This window comes from Somniosus microcephalus, chromosome 4, assembly GCF_052327205.1.
Source record: "Somniosus microcephalus isolate GS21.2 chromosome 4, FLI_Smic_1.0, whole genome shotgun sequence".
In the NCBI taxonomy this organism is placed as follows: Eukaryota; Metazoa; Chordata; class Chondrichthyes; order Squaliformes; family Somniosidae; genus Somniosus; species Somniosus microcephalus.
This window is the reverse complement of record NC_140990.1, coordinates 190,603,694-190,621,574: the sequence shown is the minus strand read 5'-3', so window position 1 is coordinate 190,621,574 and position 17,881 is coordinate 190,603,694.

The window sequence follows — 17,881 nt, the reverse complement described above, 5'->3', positions numbered from 1 at the left end:
TGTTCCGCCATTCAGTTAGATCATGGCTGATCTGTACCTCATCTCCATTTACCAGCCTTTGATCCATATCCCTTGATACCCTTACCCAACAAAAATCTGTCGATCTCAGTCTTGAAAATTTCAATTGACCCCCCAGCATCCACAGCCTTTTAGGGTAGCGAGTTCAAGATTTTCACTACCCTTTGTGTGAAAATGATTCTGTTTTGTTCTCAATTCCCCCACCAGAGGAAATAAGTTATTTGTATCTATCCTATTGAATCACGTTATCATTTTAAACACCTCGATCAGGTCACCCCTCAACCTTCCAAACTCAAATGAACACAAGTCAAGTTTATGCAATGTGTCCTCATAATTTAACCCTCAAAGTCCTGGTATCATTCTGATGAATCTGCGCTGTGCCCTCTACAAGGCCAATGTATCTTTCCTGAGGTTTGGTGCACAAAACTGAACGCGGTGCCCAAGGTGAGGTCTGACCACGACCCTCAGGAAGATTAGTTTCCCTGAAGTTTTGGTAATGTTTGAAGATACATTTCACTTTCTGGCTGCTCCACAAAGATGGAAAGACCCTCTTTAAGTGGCCTACTGTATCAGAGGCCATTTCTTTCCTGCCACTCAAATTTAGTTGTGGATGTTGGCCTCTAAAGCCAGAAACACTTGTAAGTTAGAATATTGATGGAAGACCATGCAAAAAACATAAGCAGTGTAGAATACCAGCACCATGAAGTGGGGGATAGGGTGTCGACATTAAGCTGCCTCTCACATTAACTCCCAAATTCAGCTGCATTGCTGTAGTGAATTGACAAGAGGAGGTCAGGTCAGCGAAGGTAAAGAAAGGCGGGAGTAGCTTTACTCCTCACACGCTATTTACTGGCAGAAGAAGAAGCCTAGGCCAAATTGCCTGCACCACCCCAACCCCACACTCTGCCCCCACTAAGCAACCCTGCCTACCTCCAACCCCCTCGCTGGACCTGCATGAGGAAGGGGAGAAACTATCTTAAAGAAGCAATCTTACTTTGTTGGGGGGAAAAATTGAATATTAATTTCTGAATTTGAACTTTCTTTTGGTACACTGAATATATTCTAAGCCCAGGGTTCTTAGCAACAACACACAAAAATGCTCAATCTCTGATATCAATACAAAAAATAAAAACATGATCAAATTCAGCACCTAATCTTGTTAAAGGAAAATAGCGCAACAACAAGAAACACCGGTCCATTTTTTGTTAAACTACAGCGCCTTATAGCTTCAAGAAAGTGAAAAGAGCTCAGTCCCTGAAGGCTGCACTTTAACATAAACAACAGGTACTCGCTCCTGCACACTGAATCAACAGGATCCATCGCCACAGCGGGACTAACTCAAACTGATCCTGCTGAAGAATAAAATTATCCAACAGGATTATTCAGTCATAAAAGGGAAACGGGACAGTTTACTTCATTAGCCAATAACTTAAGGGAGGAATAGTCCCATCCCGTACATCCCAGTTTAAACCAGTGCTGCCAACGGGTGTGAGATTTTCAGTTGTGAGCCATATACCCGAGGATTCCGCTCGCACCAAAAACTTTGGTAAAAGCAGCAAGGGTTAATGTCTTCCTGTCTTCCAGTTCTGATGAAAGGTCATTAGCCTGAAACATTGGGCTGGATTTTAACAACCTCGGCAGGTCCGTAGCAGGCGAAGTCGGTGGCGGCTCCAGTCTGCTGTCCAAAATGATTTTCCCCTGATTGAGCTTGTTAAGCTCGCCCAGCGAGTTTCCCAAGCCAATTGAAGGAAGCGGCTCTGATGATGTGATTCGATGATGCGTCATCAACCGGTTTCCTTAAAGGGGCCATGCGCAAATTTATTTTGCCATTTGTGCTGTCAGTGTTCTCCAGTATTGAGGTGCCGCAAACACTGACAATCACTGCACAGAGGTGCAGGGCTGCACCCAGGCTCTCTCATGACTCCCTCCATATGCTTATAGAGGGAGTCACAGCACACAGGGAGGTTCTCTTCCCTTCCAATGGGCGGAAGAGACCTCCCCAAGAGACCAATGCAGCCTGGTTGTGTATTGATTTGTATGTGGGTTCAATGATGACACATTCATGAAAGAAATGTCTTTTTATCTAAAGTATGTTCAACTCAGTTAACAGCATTACAGGAGACACCATCTTAGAGATCCATCTAAAACGAAACTAAAACTAAACTGCCTCTCTGTCACATGCCCTCTGCTGGTAAGGCATAAATAATCAATCAGGCAAATATGCTGGTAAGGCATAAATAATCAAACAGGCAAATACCATCACTATTTGCTGATATCATTACATCTCCCTTTCTTAAAACAAAAGTATTTTACTTTTATCTAACAACATGTTTTCTTTGTATTACTCTGCATTTTAACTGTAACACTTAATGAACTTACATTATCATTATCATGATCAAGGTTTTTTAACCTTGTTTTGCGTGTTCACATGAAATTTGTAAATACACTAGAACTTGAAGAAAGAATAAGATAACATTACTTCCTTCTATAACAAGAGTCCTTAAACTTGCTCAATGAGTCTCTCAGGAGGCTTCACGTGTCTTGAGGATTTTCTGATTGATTGTCCTTGAATCTGAGTTGTTGCCTCAGATGATTGGTTCTCAGCTGTGTGATCAGGTTGTTCAACAGTATCAGTCTTTTGACCTGCTGTGTGATCAGGTTGTTCAACAGTATCCGTCTTTTGACTTGCTGTGGCTGGTCCCATGAGAAGATCCCGACAATTTTTTCCCAGAACAGCACCCTCATCTGTCTGAATGGTGTATGATCTTGGTTGTACTTCACTCAGGACAGTTCCCTTCTGAGTCCATATGTTTGTTTTGTCTTGGAACCTTACTTGGTCACCAGTGTGGAGTTCAGGTAGGTTTTGTCTTCCTCTGTCATAGTAGTACTTTTGCTTTTCTTTCTGTTGTTCTTTGAACTTCCTCACTTTCTCCCCCTCTTTTGTTTTCAGGAGGATCTCCGGGATGGGTAGGTTTGGCCTTAGCAGACGTCCCATAAGGAGTTGGGCTGGTGACATACCACACTCGAGCGGCGTTGTGCGGTATACAAGCATGCTCTGGTAGAAGTCAGTTCCACTGTCTCTTGCCTTGTACATCAGTCTTTTCACTGTCTGGACCGATTTTTCCACTAGTCCATTGGGCTGTGGAAAGTGAGGACTTGACGTTGTGTGGACAAAGTCCCACTATTTGGCAAAGTGTCGGAAACTTGCATTGTAAAACTGGGGTCCGTTGTCTGTGAAGACCTCGCTTGCCACGCCATGTCTGGTGAATATGGCTTTCATACATGTTATCACAGCATCTGCAGTGGTGGTGTACAGTCTACAAACCTCTGGATACAGGGAGTAATAGTCTGTGACTACAAGATAGTCCTTCCCTTGACATACGAATAGGTCAGCGCCTACCTTCTGGTAAGGTCTGTCTGGCACTGGGTGTGGCTTTAGTGGTTCTACCGGATTGCTTGCTCGATATTTCAGGCATATTGTGCAGTTTGACACCTCATTTGTCACATCTTGGTTGATTCATGGCCAGTACATCACCTCTCGTGCTCTTTTCTTACACTTTTTGATTCCCAGATGTCCTCCATGGATTCTTTTTAGCATCTCTTTTCTCAGGCTCTTTGGGATAACTATTTCACTTCCTTTGTAGATGATGTCTTCGACCACTGATAGTTCCGCCCTGCAGTTCCAGTACTCTGCCATGTCAGGTGAGCAGTCTTGCTTCATGTTGGGCCATCCATCCAAGATGCTTTTCCTCAGTCGTCTCATTGTTTCATCTTTGTTTGTCTCAGTCTTTATGAGCTCCATTTTTGCATCTGCTATGGGCAGTGCACTTGCGATCATGTCCACGTAGGCGTTCACTTTTTCATCCATTTTGGTGTTTGCGGGCTCACTTGGGTCAACAGCTCTGGACAACGTGTCTGCTGTATACATCAGCTTACCCGGTGTGTACGCAACATTCAGTGTATAGCGTTGCAGCCTGATCATCATTCTTTGTATTCTAAGCGGACACCCATTTAGTGGCTTTTGGAACAATGCAATCAAGGGCTTATGGTCAGTCTCTACACTGATTGCTTGTCCTGACACAAACTGGTGAAATCTTTCACAGGCGTATGTGATGCTGAGCAGCTCCTTTTCTATTTGAGCATATTGCGTCTCCGCGTCTGCCATTGAGCGCGATGCATATGCAATAGGTTGCCAGTCGTCATATTTTTGCAGAAGAACGGCACCGAGCCCACTCTGTGATGCATCTGATGATATCTTGATGGGTCTCGCTGGGTCATAAAACCTCAGAACTGGTTCCTCTGTGAGCAGTTTCTTTAGATCGCTCCATGGCTTCTCATGTTCATGATGCCATTCCCATTCTATGTTCTTTTCAGTTAGTCTTCTCAGTGGCGCCATCTTTTCTGAGAGGTTGGATATGAATTTACCCATGTAGTTGATCATTCCATTAAACCTCTGCACGTCCTTTTTGCATTGTGGCTTTGGCATATTCTCAATGGCGGACACCTTTCTGGGATCTGGTCTGATGCCCTCACTGCTAAGGATATCTCCCACGAATGTCAGTTCTGTCACCCCGAGCTGGCATTTCTCTCTATTCATCTTCAGGTTTGTTTTCCTTGTTGCTTCCAGCACTTTTTTCAGTCTCTCGTCATGCTCCGTTCTCGTGGTTCCCCATACTATGATGTCATCCATTGATGTATCAACTCCCTCCAGGTGCTCATAGATCATATGGATAGTTTTGTGATACACTTCAGGAGCTGAGGCAATGCCAAATGGTAACCTTAGGAATCTGTATCTGCCAAATGGACTGTTGAACGTGCACAGTCTTGAACTTGCCTCGTCCAGTTTCATCTGCCAAAATCCTGATGATGCATCTAACTTGCTGAAATACTTTGCATTTGCAAACTGTGACATGATTTCCTCATGTGTAGGAAGCTTGAAGTGCTCTCTCTTTATTGCTCTGTTTAGATCTCTTGGATCCAGGCAAATTCTGAGCTTTCCATTCTTTTTGTCCACAACGACGAGGGAACTCACCCACTCAGTTGGCTCATCTATCTTCTGAATCACGTTCAGGCTTTCCATCCTGTCCAACTCTGCCTTCAGTTCCTTTTGAAGAGCAAATGGAACTTTTCTGCATGGATGTATGACCGTTGGCATACTTTTATCTACTCTGATCGTGTGTTCTCCTGGAAGGCAGCCTAGACCCTGAAATAGGTCGTTGTACTCTTTCATGAGTTCATCATAGACTGTCTCTCCTTCGCTTTCCACAACGAGGACTCTCTTCACCAGGTTCAGTCTCTCACAGGCTATTAAACCTAGTATGGCTTGCACATCCTTTGGCACCACGATTAATGCTAGCGTGTGCTCTCTGTCCTTGTGTGTCACTTTGACAATGCATCTTCCTTTCACTGGTATATCAGTACCTGAGTATCCTGTCACTTTCACTTTTATTCCATGTAACTTTGGTCTGGGTCTAATTTTCTTAAAATCAGTCTCTGATATCACATTAACTTGTGCTCCAGTATCCAATTTAAATGGAATGTGTATGTCATTCACTTTTAGTGTCAACATCCAGTCTCTTTTTTCTTTTTTGTTTTCAGACACGACATCCACGTAGAACTCCTCTATCTCTCTTTCATCTACTGCATGGACCTTGCTTTGTTGCGCTTGGTCCTTACAGCAACGGGCATAATGGTTGTTTTTGTTGCAACTATTGCATTTTTTACCATATGCTGGACACTTTTTTGGTGAATGCTATGTACCGCATCGACTACATGACTTTTGATTGCCCCTTTCATTTTTGTTCGCTGGCCACGCCTCTTTTTTCACATTGGCGCTCTTTTTGTTAAACGGTTTGTGTCCGTTCTTTCTCACTGCATCCACGTTGCAGCTACTGTCACTGAACAGCTCCTTTGCCTCCGACTTCACAGTCTCTGTAGCCCTACACAGTGCTATGGCTTTTCCCAGGTCTAGATCTTGCTCTCTTAGCAGTCTTTCCCTTAGACCATTATCTGGAATACCACACACCAGTCTGTCTTTTATCAGCGAGTCTGTCAGTCCCCCAAATTCACATGTTTTGCTTTGGTTTCTCAGTTCAGTCACATACTGATCAATAGTCTCTCCCGTTTTCTGTACACATGTGAAAAATCTGTGCCTCTCAAACGTCACGTTACGTTTAGGTATGCAGTAGGCCTCAAACTTTTCCATTATTTTATCTAGCTTCATTTTGTCAACCATCAGCAGCGAATGTGAAGTTATTATACACCTCCAGTGCTTCATCACCCACGACATGTAAGAACACTGCCGCTTTCATTTTATCACTTTTCTCGTCAGCTCCGATTGCCGCTAAATACAACTCCAAACGTTGTTTGAACCTCCTCCAATTTTCAGCCACATTACCTGTCAACTGAAACTTCGCCGGTAGGTGTAATCCTACCATTTTTTTACTTCGTTAGCTGTTCTCCAATGGTAAGTAATGATGTTCTCTTTTGGCTTGCTAATATGTGGAGAGCTGATTGAACTTCAGATTTTTCCTCTTCATCTCTTTCAATCACTTCTGACACCATGTATTGGTTTGTATGTGGGTTCAATGATGACACATTCATGAAAGAGATGTCTTTTTATCTAAAGTATGTTCAACTCAGTTAACAGCATTACAGGAGACACCATCTTAGAGATCCATCTAAAACTAAACTAAAACTAAACTGCCTCTCTGTCACATGCCCTCTGCTGGTAAGGCATAAATAATCAATCAGGCAAATATGCTGGTAAGGCATAAATAATCAAACAGGCAAATACCATCACTATTTGCTGATATCATTACAGGTTGCACATTGCATAAGAGGACACAAGCAGGGATGTTATCAGGAGGACCAGGCTGCAGTGGCACAAACCTTTCAATGATCATGATAGATCACGAAACGTTACTGCAAAGTCACACTCAACCTCATCCTACTGTGCCACTCATCACATCCCCATCACTCTGCATTCCCTACCCTACTCCTGCACATCCTTACTCACAACAACTTACCTTGCACCTCCACCCATCCCTCTCTATCTACATTATCATATCCCCATCTCACTAGCCACTCCTCACACTCACCCTCATCCTACTGCAAGCATGCCAACTAACAACACACAAGGGTGTTTTAGCCAATGTTCATGTAAAGTTTCTGTTAATGTGTCAAACACTGAAGTCTTTATTTTCAACACTTTGTACTCTTGGACAGATTTGTGTGAACCTTTGGAAGTGGGTTAGTGAGTTGCAGTGAATGGTCAGACATAACAGTACCCTCGCAATGGTCATGAGTGTGAAAGGAATGGTTTGGGCTATGTAGGGATGCTTTATGGTGTTGGTGTGGGGTGGTGCCAACCTGGTTCATTATGTGGCAGCCAGGGTATACAGCATCAAGTAAAATAAATCTGGCTATGGTGAGGCCATCCCTGGCGTCGCAGGCAGCAATGCGGTCGGGTGCTGATGCCCTGTGTCCTGTGCAGCATCAGTTGATTATGGAGAAGGTTGGTGTTGTTGTTGGTGCTGCTGGTGTGCCTGGTGCTGCTGGTGTTGGGGCTGATCGTGGTGGGATTCTGAGGACCAAGGTGAGACAGTCTAAACCGTACCCATTCTGATGTAATAGATGGCAGGTGAGGTTGAGATGACAGAAGCGATCTGTCAATGGTGGGAGAGGTTGTTCCAATGAGTGCTCCAAACACTTGCAACCTGCATAAAGTCCAGCTGAGTTTAACGGCAGGACTTGATTAACATTTTTCTCTCGTTTCCCGGCCGCAGCCAAGCAGATTGAGAGGCTGTCGGGCGGGAAGGCCTGCGGCACCAGGCCGCAGCTGGGGAGAGGAGAGGAGGTAGGGAGAGATGGTGGGTCGGGGGGCCGTAAATCGATTGGCGGGGCGGAGACATCGTGGGGGGGGGGGGTGGGGCGGAGACACATCAGGGAGCCGAAGACATCGGGGGAGGAGGTGGAGACATCAGGGGACCACAGGCACATCTGGGGGGGGGCGGGGTGGCAGTGCAGGAGTGGCGGGGAGATGGAGATCTGAGGCCAGAAGGGAGCGCGGAGGCATTCAGGAGGGAGATCGGAGATCGGAGCCCAAAGGAGAGATCGGAGGCGAGAAGGTGAGATTGGAGGCCAGAGGAAAGATTGGAGGCCAGAGGAGAGATTGGAGGTCAGTGGAGAGATCGGAGGCCAGAGGAAAGATCAGAGGCATTGCGGGGGAGATCGGCGGCCAGAGGGGAGAGCGGAGGCATTTGGGGGGGAGATCGGAAGGCCAGAGGGGAGAGCGGAGGCATTAGGGGGGAGATCGGAGGCCAGAGGGGAGAGCGGAGGCATTGGGGGGGAGATCGGAGGCCAGAGGGAAGAGCGGAGGCATTGGAGGGGAGATCGGAGGCCAGAGGAGAGAGTGGAGGCTTGGGGGTGGGGGGGGAGATCGGAAGGTTCGGTCGGTGGGAGATCTTGGCTTATAGGGGCGGGTTGGGGGTGGGGGGAAGCAGATAAGCTGGATCCAGCAGGTATGTGGAAAGGCACTGACCTCCTGGATCCAGCAGTCCTCAGCTCCCTTTAGCTGCCGGTTTTCCTGAGGCATGGCAAACCCAGCCAGTTAGGGTTAAACCTAAAATGGAGGTAAAATGTGAGGCAGGCAACCTCATTCTAACATTTAAATGACCAACCTACTTCCTGGGAGCAGTTTGGTCGCCCGTCCCTTGATCCGCCTCTGTTAAAACCGGAAGTGGGCAGGTTGGAGACGAGTTGGAGGCGGATTTGAGAGTTTTAACATTTTCACATACCACCCAACCTAAACCCACCTGTTTTGGGGGGGTTAAAATTCTTTTTGAAAACCTCAAGAATCTGTGTGAAGTTGGGGGAAGAAATTCAGTATCACTCCGTTGGGGCGCTAATTTTTAAAAGTTTGAAAAGTTAGCACCAGGCACTAACGATTTAAAACTTTTGAAAAATTCGCCGTTTGCACTCCAAGAAGGAAGTGGAGCATAAATCAGTGCTCTAATTCCTCCTTGAAGCGTAATCGGCAGCAGGCCTTAAAGGGAAGGGCCATCGCTGCAGGCTCTGCAATTTAAAAAGTACCTTCGTGGACCACCAAGGCAGCCGCGATCCCGCGCGATCAGCCCGACACTCGAGCAGAGTGCCAGGCTGATCGATCACAGGCAGGAACCCACGAAAAAAACTAGAACAAGAAAGTCAAGTTTTTTTTTACTTACCTTGGCCACCTCGCCTTTAATCATCGCCCCCGAAGCGGCCGGCCGCCTGATGTACGCCTCCTGCAGCCGTCGGTGTTTTCGACCAGCGTTGCTGTAATTTCGGGTCCGGGGCACTACCGGGGCGATGCGCACGCTGATGATGTCATGACCTCTGGGCGCAATGCTGTAGCACCGCCGCAAAACTCCCGCCGAATATGGCGGAAGTCGATGTCAGCACCACGCCACGTTTGTGCCCCTGGGGGCACTAACGGGAGGCGCAAAGCCAATTTCGTCCCCTTGGTACCCATGCACTGCACCCTATGATGTTAGAGAGTTAAACGCCATACAGTGTGAAATAATTTTTTATGTGGAATATTTCTCAATGTTTTTGAGCGGTCAGCCTATGTAAAGTATGCAGGATGTGTCAATGCAGAAATGGTAGGTGCAATGGCAAGCCTGCCAGAGAGCCTCTTGTCAGTGTCATGGAGCATGGAGGAGTCCGGCTCCAACATTGCACGGGACTATGCGCAGATCATGGAGCCCAGGATTTCCAGGCTGGATACGATGGCAACTTCAGGAAAGACCATGATGCTGCGTGTGATGGGCGATGCCATGGCTTCCGTTGCAGCATAGGCAGAAGTGACTCAACGTCTGAGTCGGCAGTGGAAGCTCAGACTGCTGCCATCGTGGCTGGGTTCCAAGTCTCGAAAAGGACTTGCAGGGTCTCGCAGCAGGCCAGCAATCTGTCCTCCAACAGATAGCTAGGAATGCTGAGGCGCTGCCCTGGGGGAGTGACAGTGAGTCTTTGTGCAATAACCTGCTATCCTCTCTCAGGATGGCAGCATTCCTACTCCCACCACTGTCGCTCTGCCAGTGCCCTTGCTGCTGCCCATCAGCCAGCCAGCCCAGACTGCTGCCGCCCATGCCGAGTTGGGGCAGTCTACAGCCAGGCCTTCTAGGTCCACAGCTGGTCGAGGTCGTCATGCAAGACCATCTGTAATCTCCCCGACGGTAATTCAGCAGCCTTCCACCAGCCATGCTGCAGCCACTGGGGGAGCACTGCGTAGGAGCACTAGAGTAGGAAAAAGACACACAAACTGACAGACACGAAGGGAATGTACAAGAATGATTAGATGATGTTGCAATATTGATTGGATTCGGATAATTTTATGACTTTTGTTTGGAATGTGTGTTTTGTGGTGGCTCTCATTTTAGCTTTGTGCCCAGGAGGACCTGTGATGTTCTGTGACAGAGGGATGGTATGATGGGGATGTGGTGAGCAACGGGGATCTGGAGTTTCATTCCCTGGAATCGGAGTCTGATGAGGCGTTCACGGATAGCTGGTCTGGATTTGCTGCCTGCCTCCTCCCTCCCGCTTCCTCCTCCTGAGGTGGCCCCACATTTCCTGCTGGCAAGTGGCTGGGCCATCATGATGGCCAAGTTGTCGGGCATACAGCAGATCACCACGAAATGGGACATCTGCTCCAGTGAGTACTGGAAGGCTCCTCCTGAACGGTCAAGGCAGTGGAAACATTGCTTGGGCACCCCGAAAGTCTGCTCGATGATGTTCCTGGTGGCAGCATGGCTGTCGTTATATGAGTGCCGGGCATGAGTGGTGGGGTTGCGAAGGGGAGTCATCAGCCAGGTGCAGAGCGTCTCCGAGCAGCCACCCTCGTGTTTGACGTGGTGGCTGGAACATTGCTGGCACACCGGACTGGCGCAGAATGAAGGCATCATGACTGCTGCCAGAATAGTGGGCATTGACCATTATGATGTGCTGGGTGTGGTCGCACATCAACTGCACATTAAATCAGTGGTAGCCTTTGCGGTTACGTATCATCTCAGGATTGGTATACAGTGCCCGCAAAGCCAAGTGTGTGTAGTTGATGGTGCCCTGTACCATGGGGATGCCCACTATCCTGGCAAAGCCACATGCGTGTTGGTCCTGTTTCTCTCTGTTCAGAGAGAAGACAATGAAGTCTCATCTCCCGGAGTACAGAGCCTCTGTGACCTCCCGGATACAGCGATGGACAGCGAACTGGGAGATGTTAGCTGTGTCTCCTGCCCCAGACTGGAACAATCTGGTGGCGAAGAAGTTGAAGGCCACGGTGACCTTGAGGGCCACTGGGAGAGCCATCGTCGCCCTGCTCTGAGGCTGCAGGTCTGGTTCCAGGAGGTGGCAGTGTTCTGTGACCACCTCCTTGGTGAAGCGGAGCCTCCTAATACACTGCTCCTCGCTTAAGTGGAGGTAGGAGAAGTGCTCTCAGAAGACCCGAGGTGGGTAAGGCCTCCTGCTGCGAGCCCTCCTGGCCCTCCTCCTCCTCCCTATGCGAGCATCTTCTCCTCTTCTTCTCCGCCTCCGCTCCATCTCCCTATGATACTCGAGCGTGAGGGGGACTGCAAGTAGGGTCCCCATGACTGTGAGCAAGTGATGTGAGCAGAAGCCTTTAAATGAGAATGAAGGAGTTCTCCACTTGTAGCAATACTTCTTGTGACCTCAGGAACTTTAATCAAGTGTAGAAAGCTGCAAGAGTTGCAGAAACTTAGACAGAGCCAGCTGATGTGCCTCAATAAATCCGAGACTCGATGTTAGCGAAACAAAACAAGGCTTTTATTGACTTAGAAGGTAACACACAGAGGAGAGGTATCTTCCATCCAGAGGTCTGCCGTACTGGATGTGATGCAGGCTGGGCCAGCTTACATAGGGGCCAGGTATGGGCGGAGCCCTACACACAGTACAATACAATGGTGAGGAAATGGAACTGAGGTAAGGGAAATGAAACTGAAACCAACCACAGTCACAGGCAGAGAATACCAATGAGTGATGAATGGAATATTTCATCACATTCACCCCTTCTATAGATTTAGTCTGTTCGGGGGTTTGATAGTCCTCTGCGACCGACGTGGCTGTTGTGGTGCCGCGGGTGTCGGCTGGGTGTCCCCGGTGGCCTCCTGGGTCTCTGCCGGGGGTGCCGCCAGAGTTGTTGAAGGGGTAGTTGGTGGGGGTACCGTTGGTCGATGTTCTTCCGGGGGTGATGAAAGAGTAGTGGGTGGGTAAGAGTTGCTGTGATCGTTGTTGCTGCTGTTGTTGTGGTTGTTGTCGTTACCGGCTGGGGCGACATCTTTTATAGACACGGTGTCCTCCCTTCCGTCGGCGTGCCGGACATACGCGTATTGGGGGTTGGCGTGGAGTAGGTGCACTGACTCCACGAGAGGGTCCGTCTTGTGGCCCCTCACATGCCTTCGCACGAATACCGGACCCGGGGTGGAGAGCCATGATGGCATGGGTACGCCTGAGGTGGATTTCCGGGGAAAGACAAACATTCGCTCATGAGGCGTGGCATTAGTGGCAGTACACAATAGCGACCGTATCGAATGGAACACATCTGGGAGGACTTCCTGCCAGCGGGAGATAGGGAGGCCCTTGGTCCTTAGAGCTAGAGTGACTGCTTTCCATACTGTCCCGTTCTCTCACTCCACTTGACCGTTACCCCGGGGGTTGTAGCTGGTGGTACGGCTTGTGGCGATCCCCCTGGACAGCATGTACTGGCGTAGCTCTTCACTCATGAAGGATGCCCCCCTATCCGTATGGATGTAGCTCGGCATACCGAACAGGCAGAACAGGCTGTTGAGGCATTTAATGACCGTGGCGCTGGTCATGTCTGGGCAGGGGAGGGCGAATGGGAAATGGGAGCATTCGTCCACAATGTTCAGGAAGTAAACATTGTGGTCGACGGACGGGAGGGGGCCCTTGAAATCTAAGCTGAGCCGCTCAAAGGGCCGTGTAGCTTTGATTAAGCGGGCTCTATCTGGGCGGTAGAACCGAGGCTTGCACTCAGCGCAAGTGCGGCAGTTCCTGGTCAGAGACCGAACTTCCTCAATCGAGTAGGGTAAGTTGCGGGACTTTATGAAGTGGAACAGTCGCGTGACCCCTGGGTGGCAGAGGTCGTTGTGGAGGGTCTGTAGCCGATCCCCGGTGGCGCTGGCACACATCCCTCGTGAGAGGGCGTCGGGGGATTCGTTAAGGGCCCCTGGCCGGTAAATGATGTCATAATCGAAGGTGGAGAGCTCGATCCGCCACCTAAGAATCTTATCATTTTTAATCTTCCCCCTCTGTTTATTATTGAACATAAATGCTACCGACCGCTGGTCGGTAAGTAGGGTGAAGCGTTTGCCGGCTAGGTAGTGGCGCCAGTGGCGCACTGCCTCCACGATGGCTTGGGCCTCCTTTTCCATGGAGGAGTGTCTGATCTCGGGCCCTTGGAGGGTCCTCGAGAAGAAAGCTACGGGCCGCCCCGCCTGGTTGAGGGTGGCCGCCAAGGCAAAGTCAGACGCATCACTTTCCACTTGAAAGGGAGTGTTCTCGTCCACTGCCTGTAGCGTGGCCCGCTCAATATCCCGCTTAATGCTTTTGAAGGCGGCGTGGGCCTCAGCAGGGAGCGGAAAAGAGGATGCTTTCAAGAGGGGGCGGGCTTTGTCGGAGTAGTTGGGGACCCGTTGGGAATAATAAGAAAATAACCCCAGGCACCTTTTCAGGGCTTTGGGAGTGTTGGGCAGGGGCAGCTCCCGTAGGGGGCGCAATCGGTCGGGGTCTGGTCCGATTTCCCCATTCTCCACCACGCTGCCTAGTATGCAAAGGCGCGTGGTGTTGTAAACGCACTTGTCCTCGTTGTAGGTGAGGTTGAGTTTTTGTGCGGTTTTCAGGAACCTCTCGAGGTTCGAGTCGTGATCCTGCTGGTTGTGACCGCAGATGGTGACGTTGTCGAGGTAGGGGAAGGTTGCCTGCAAGTGGTGGTCATCGACCATGCGGTCCATCTCCCTCTGGAAGACCGAGACCCCATTCGTCACCCCAAAGGGGACTCTGAGGAATTGGTAGAGGCGTCCGTTCGCCTCGAAGGCAGTGTACGGGCGGTCCTCTGGTCTGATAGGGAGCTGGTGGTACGCTGACTTGAGGTTGATGGTGGAGAACACCCGGTATTGGGCGATTTGGTTCACCATTTCTGATATGCGGGGTAGCGGGTAGGCGTCTAGTTGGGTGTACCTGTTGATCGTTTGGCTATAGTCGATCACCATCCATTTCTTCTCGCTACCCCTTACCACTACCACTTGGGCGCGCCACGGGCTGTTGCTGCGTTCAATAATGCGCTCTTTCAGGAGCCTGTCTACCTTGGTCGCGATAAACCGCCTGTCCTCCCAGCTGTACCTCCTGCTTTTGGTCGCTATTGGCCGGCAGTTAGGGGTAAGGTTCGCGAATAGCGAAGGCGGCTTTACCTTCAGGGTAGCCAGACCGCACACTGTGAGGGGCGGCTGGGACCCACCACTGAAACCAACCACAGTCACAGGCAGAGAATACCAATGAGTGATGAATGGAATATTTCATCACATTCACCCCTTCTATAGATTTAGTCTGTTCGGGGGTTTGATAGTCCTCTGCGACCGACGTGGCTGTTGTGGTGCCGCGGGTGTCGGCTGGGTGTCCCCGGTGGCCTCCTGGGTCTCTGCCGGGGGTGCCACCAGGGTTGTTGAAGGAGTTGGTGGGGGTACCGTGTCAGCTGCAAGTTGTTGATCATTCCTTTAAGTAGGGCTGCAGGGGGCTCCTTCCTGCTGCTGAACGCTTGGTCAGCTGGTCATGATTAAGAGAGGGCAGTGAAGTTGAAAATGGCAGATTGTGCTTCAAATGTGTGTTGCACTCTCACTGACGTCACGATCTGCCGCATTTCCATTTTTGCAGCGAGTGCTGGCAATGGCAGCACTGCCAACCTTCCTAAAATGGCAGCCACCGCGGGACCGCGCCACCAGAAGTGGCTGCAAGCGAGTTGGCCACCATTTTTTCATCAAAGTTCCATTTCTAGGCCCTCATGTTCCTGCGATTTATTTCAGAAAGTCTGCGGTATTGTGATTTTGCACTTGGTGACACAGCAATAGTTTAGTTGAGCTACTGGCAACCATTTGTATTCCCGCACCTTCCACATTTTAAGCCACAACAGGAGCTTGTGGAAATATCTGTTTACAAAGGAGAATGGGAACATGTATACGTGACCCCCTGACCCAATTTTGTGGTTTGGTTGGTGACCCTACCAATGGTGCCTGCCGGGGTCAAACCGCCGTGCCCGTCACAGACGATAAACGGCAACAAAGTTATGACATGACTGGCCCTGCAGATTAAAATTAAGTAAATCCACCAGCGTACTTAACCCTTGGAGGACATGCTGGGGCAGTATTCTGGCATCAGGTGGGGGATCAAAATGTACACAGTAATTTTTAATGTCCTTATGGCCAATCATTTGCATCCAGTTTGTGCTGAGTTAGATGATAACAGCCACTGTGGAGGTCAAGATGCAATAATTGGTCTGAGAATCAATATGCGTAGAAACATCAGCCAGAGTTTCCACTTTCCATTGGCTATCCTGCGACACCTGCTGGAAAGTGCACACATTCTTGGGCTAAAAACAGAAAACATTGGAAACACTCTGTAGGTCCGGCAGCATCTGTGGAGAGAGAAACAGAGTTAACGTTTCAGGTCGATGACCTTTCATCAGGGCGGCAAATAGTTAGAGATGTAACAGGTTTTAAGCAAGTGCAGAAGCAGGGATAGTGGGGAGGGGAGGAAGGAACAAAAGGGAAGGTCTGTGATAGGATGGAAGGCAGGAGAGATTAATTGACAAAAGAGACGATGGCGCAAGACAAAATGAGATGAGATCTTTGGAAACAAAAGATGGATTTAGAGGAGCTGAAAATTACAAAAGCAGAATAATTACCAGCAACTGCTGTCCAGGAAAATAGAAGCATAGCATCATAGAAATTTACAGCACGGAAGGAGGCCATCTCTGCCAATCATGTCCGTGCCAGCTGACAAACAGCTATCCAGCCTAATCCCACTTTCCAGCTCTTGGTCCATAGCCCTGTAGGTTACGGCACTTCAAGTGCACATCCAAGCACTTTTTAAATGTGATGAGCATTTCTGCCTCTACCACCCTTTCAGGCCGTGAGATCCAGACCCCCACCACCCTCTGGGTGAAGAAATTTCCCCTCAAATCCCCTCTAAACCTCCCACCAATTACTTTAAATCTATGTCCCCTGGTTGTTGACCCTTCTGCTAAGGGAAATAGGTCCTTCCTATACACTCTATCTAGGCCCCTCATAACTTTAAACACCTCAGTAAGGCCTCCCCTCAGCCTCCACTGTTCCAAAGGAAACAAACCCAGCCTATCCAATCTTTTTTCATAACTAAAATTCTCCGGTCCAGGCAACATCCTCATAAGTCTCCTCTGTACCCTCTCTAGTGCAATCACATCCTTCCTGTAATGTGGTGACCAGAACTGTACACAGTACTCCAGCTGTGGCCTAACTAGTGTTTTATACAGTTCAAGCATAACCTCCCTGCTCTTATATTCTATGCCTCGGCTAATAAAGACAAGTATTCCTATGCCTTCTTAATCACCTTATCTACTTGGCCTGCTGCCTTCAGGGATCTGTGGACCTGCACTCCAAGACCCCTTTGTTCCTCTACATTTCTCAGTATCCTACCATTTAATGTGTATTCCTTTGCCTTGTTAGTCCTCCCCAAATGCATTACCTCACACTTCTCTGGATTGAATTCCATTTGCCACTCTTCTGCCCACCTGACCAATTCATTGATAGCTTCCTGCAGTCTACAGCTTTCTTCTTCAGTATCAACCACAGTGGTTATGATCTGAAATGGTTGAATTCAGTGTGTTGAGACCGGAAGGCTGTAAAGTGCCTAATCAAAAGATGATGTGCTGTTCCTCGAGTTTATGTTGAGTTTCATTAGAACAGTGTAGGAAGCCGAGGGCAGAGAGGTCAGAGTGGAAGTGGGGCGGTTCTTGGGCCTTGGGTAAGCACGGGATCGGGCCCAGTTGTGATATCCCACCATGGTTGATGTTGCGTCCGTGTATAATAAGACACAGACTGCGGAGAACGGTACAACAGGTGTTTACTCAACGTGGCTCACAGTGGAACTGATCTGTACAGATTACTACTCAGGGCTATATACAGGTGTGGTCACTGCCGGTACTGCAGTATACATGAGCTGTAAAAGATAGTTCCCCACTTAAAGGTATATACATTACAATTCCTCCCCTTTTAGATTAACAGTAACATAACACTCATTTAACAATTAAATATCAAACTAATTACAATTAACACTTTTAACATGCAACATTAGCTGAAAATAGTCTATTTATATATTCAGTCTTTGGGGAGGCTTCCTGATCCTTTCTGGATAGCGCCTTTCCCAAGTGTCTTGCTCTTGGTGCGGAGGCGATTCTGGCCCCCTGTCGTCGGTTGGTTCATCAGCTTCCGATGCTACTGTTTCTGGGGTAGATGCGACCTGTACGTCGGGCTCATCACCAGGTATGTATGGGCGAGGCATGGGGTTGACTTGTTCCTGTGACTCTAGGATCTGGTCAGCATGGCATCTCACGATGCTCTCCCCAACGTCCACTGTGTACATTAGTGGGCCCTGCCGTGTGCATATCGTTCCTGGCTGCCATTTTTCTGTTCGGTAGTCGCGGGCCAAGACTGGTTGCCCTACATTGAAGCTCCTTGTTGGCTTCTCATGGATGTGCTGGAATTGCTTACTCTCAACATCTCTTCGTACGTTTGGTCTGAGCAAATCCAGGCGAGATCTTAACCTT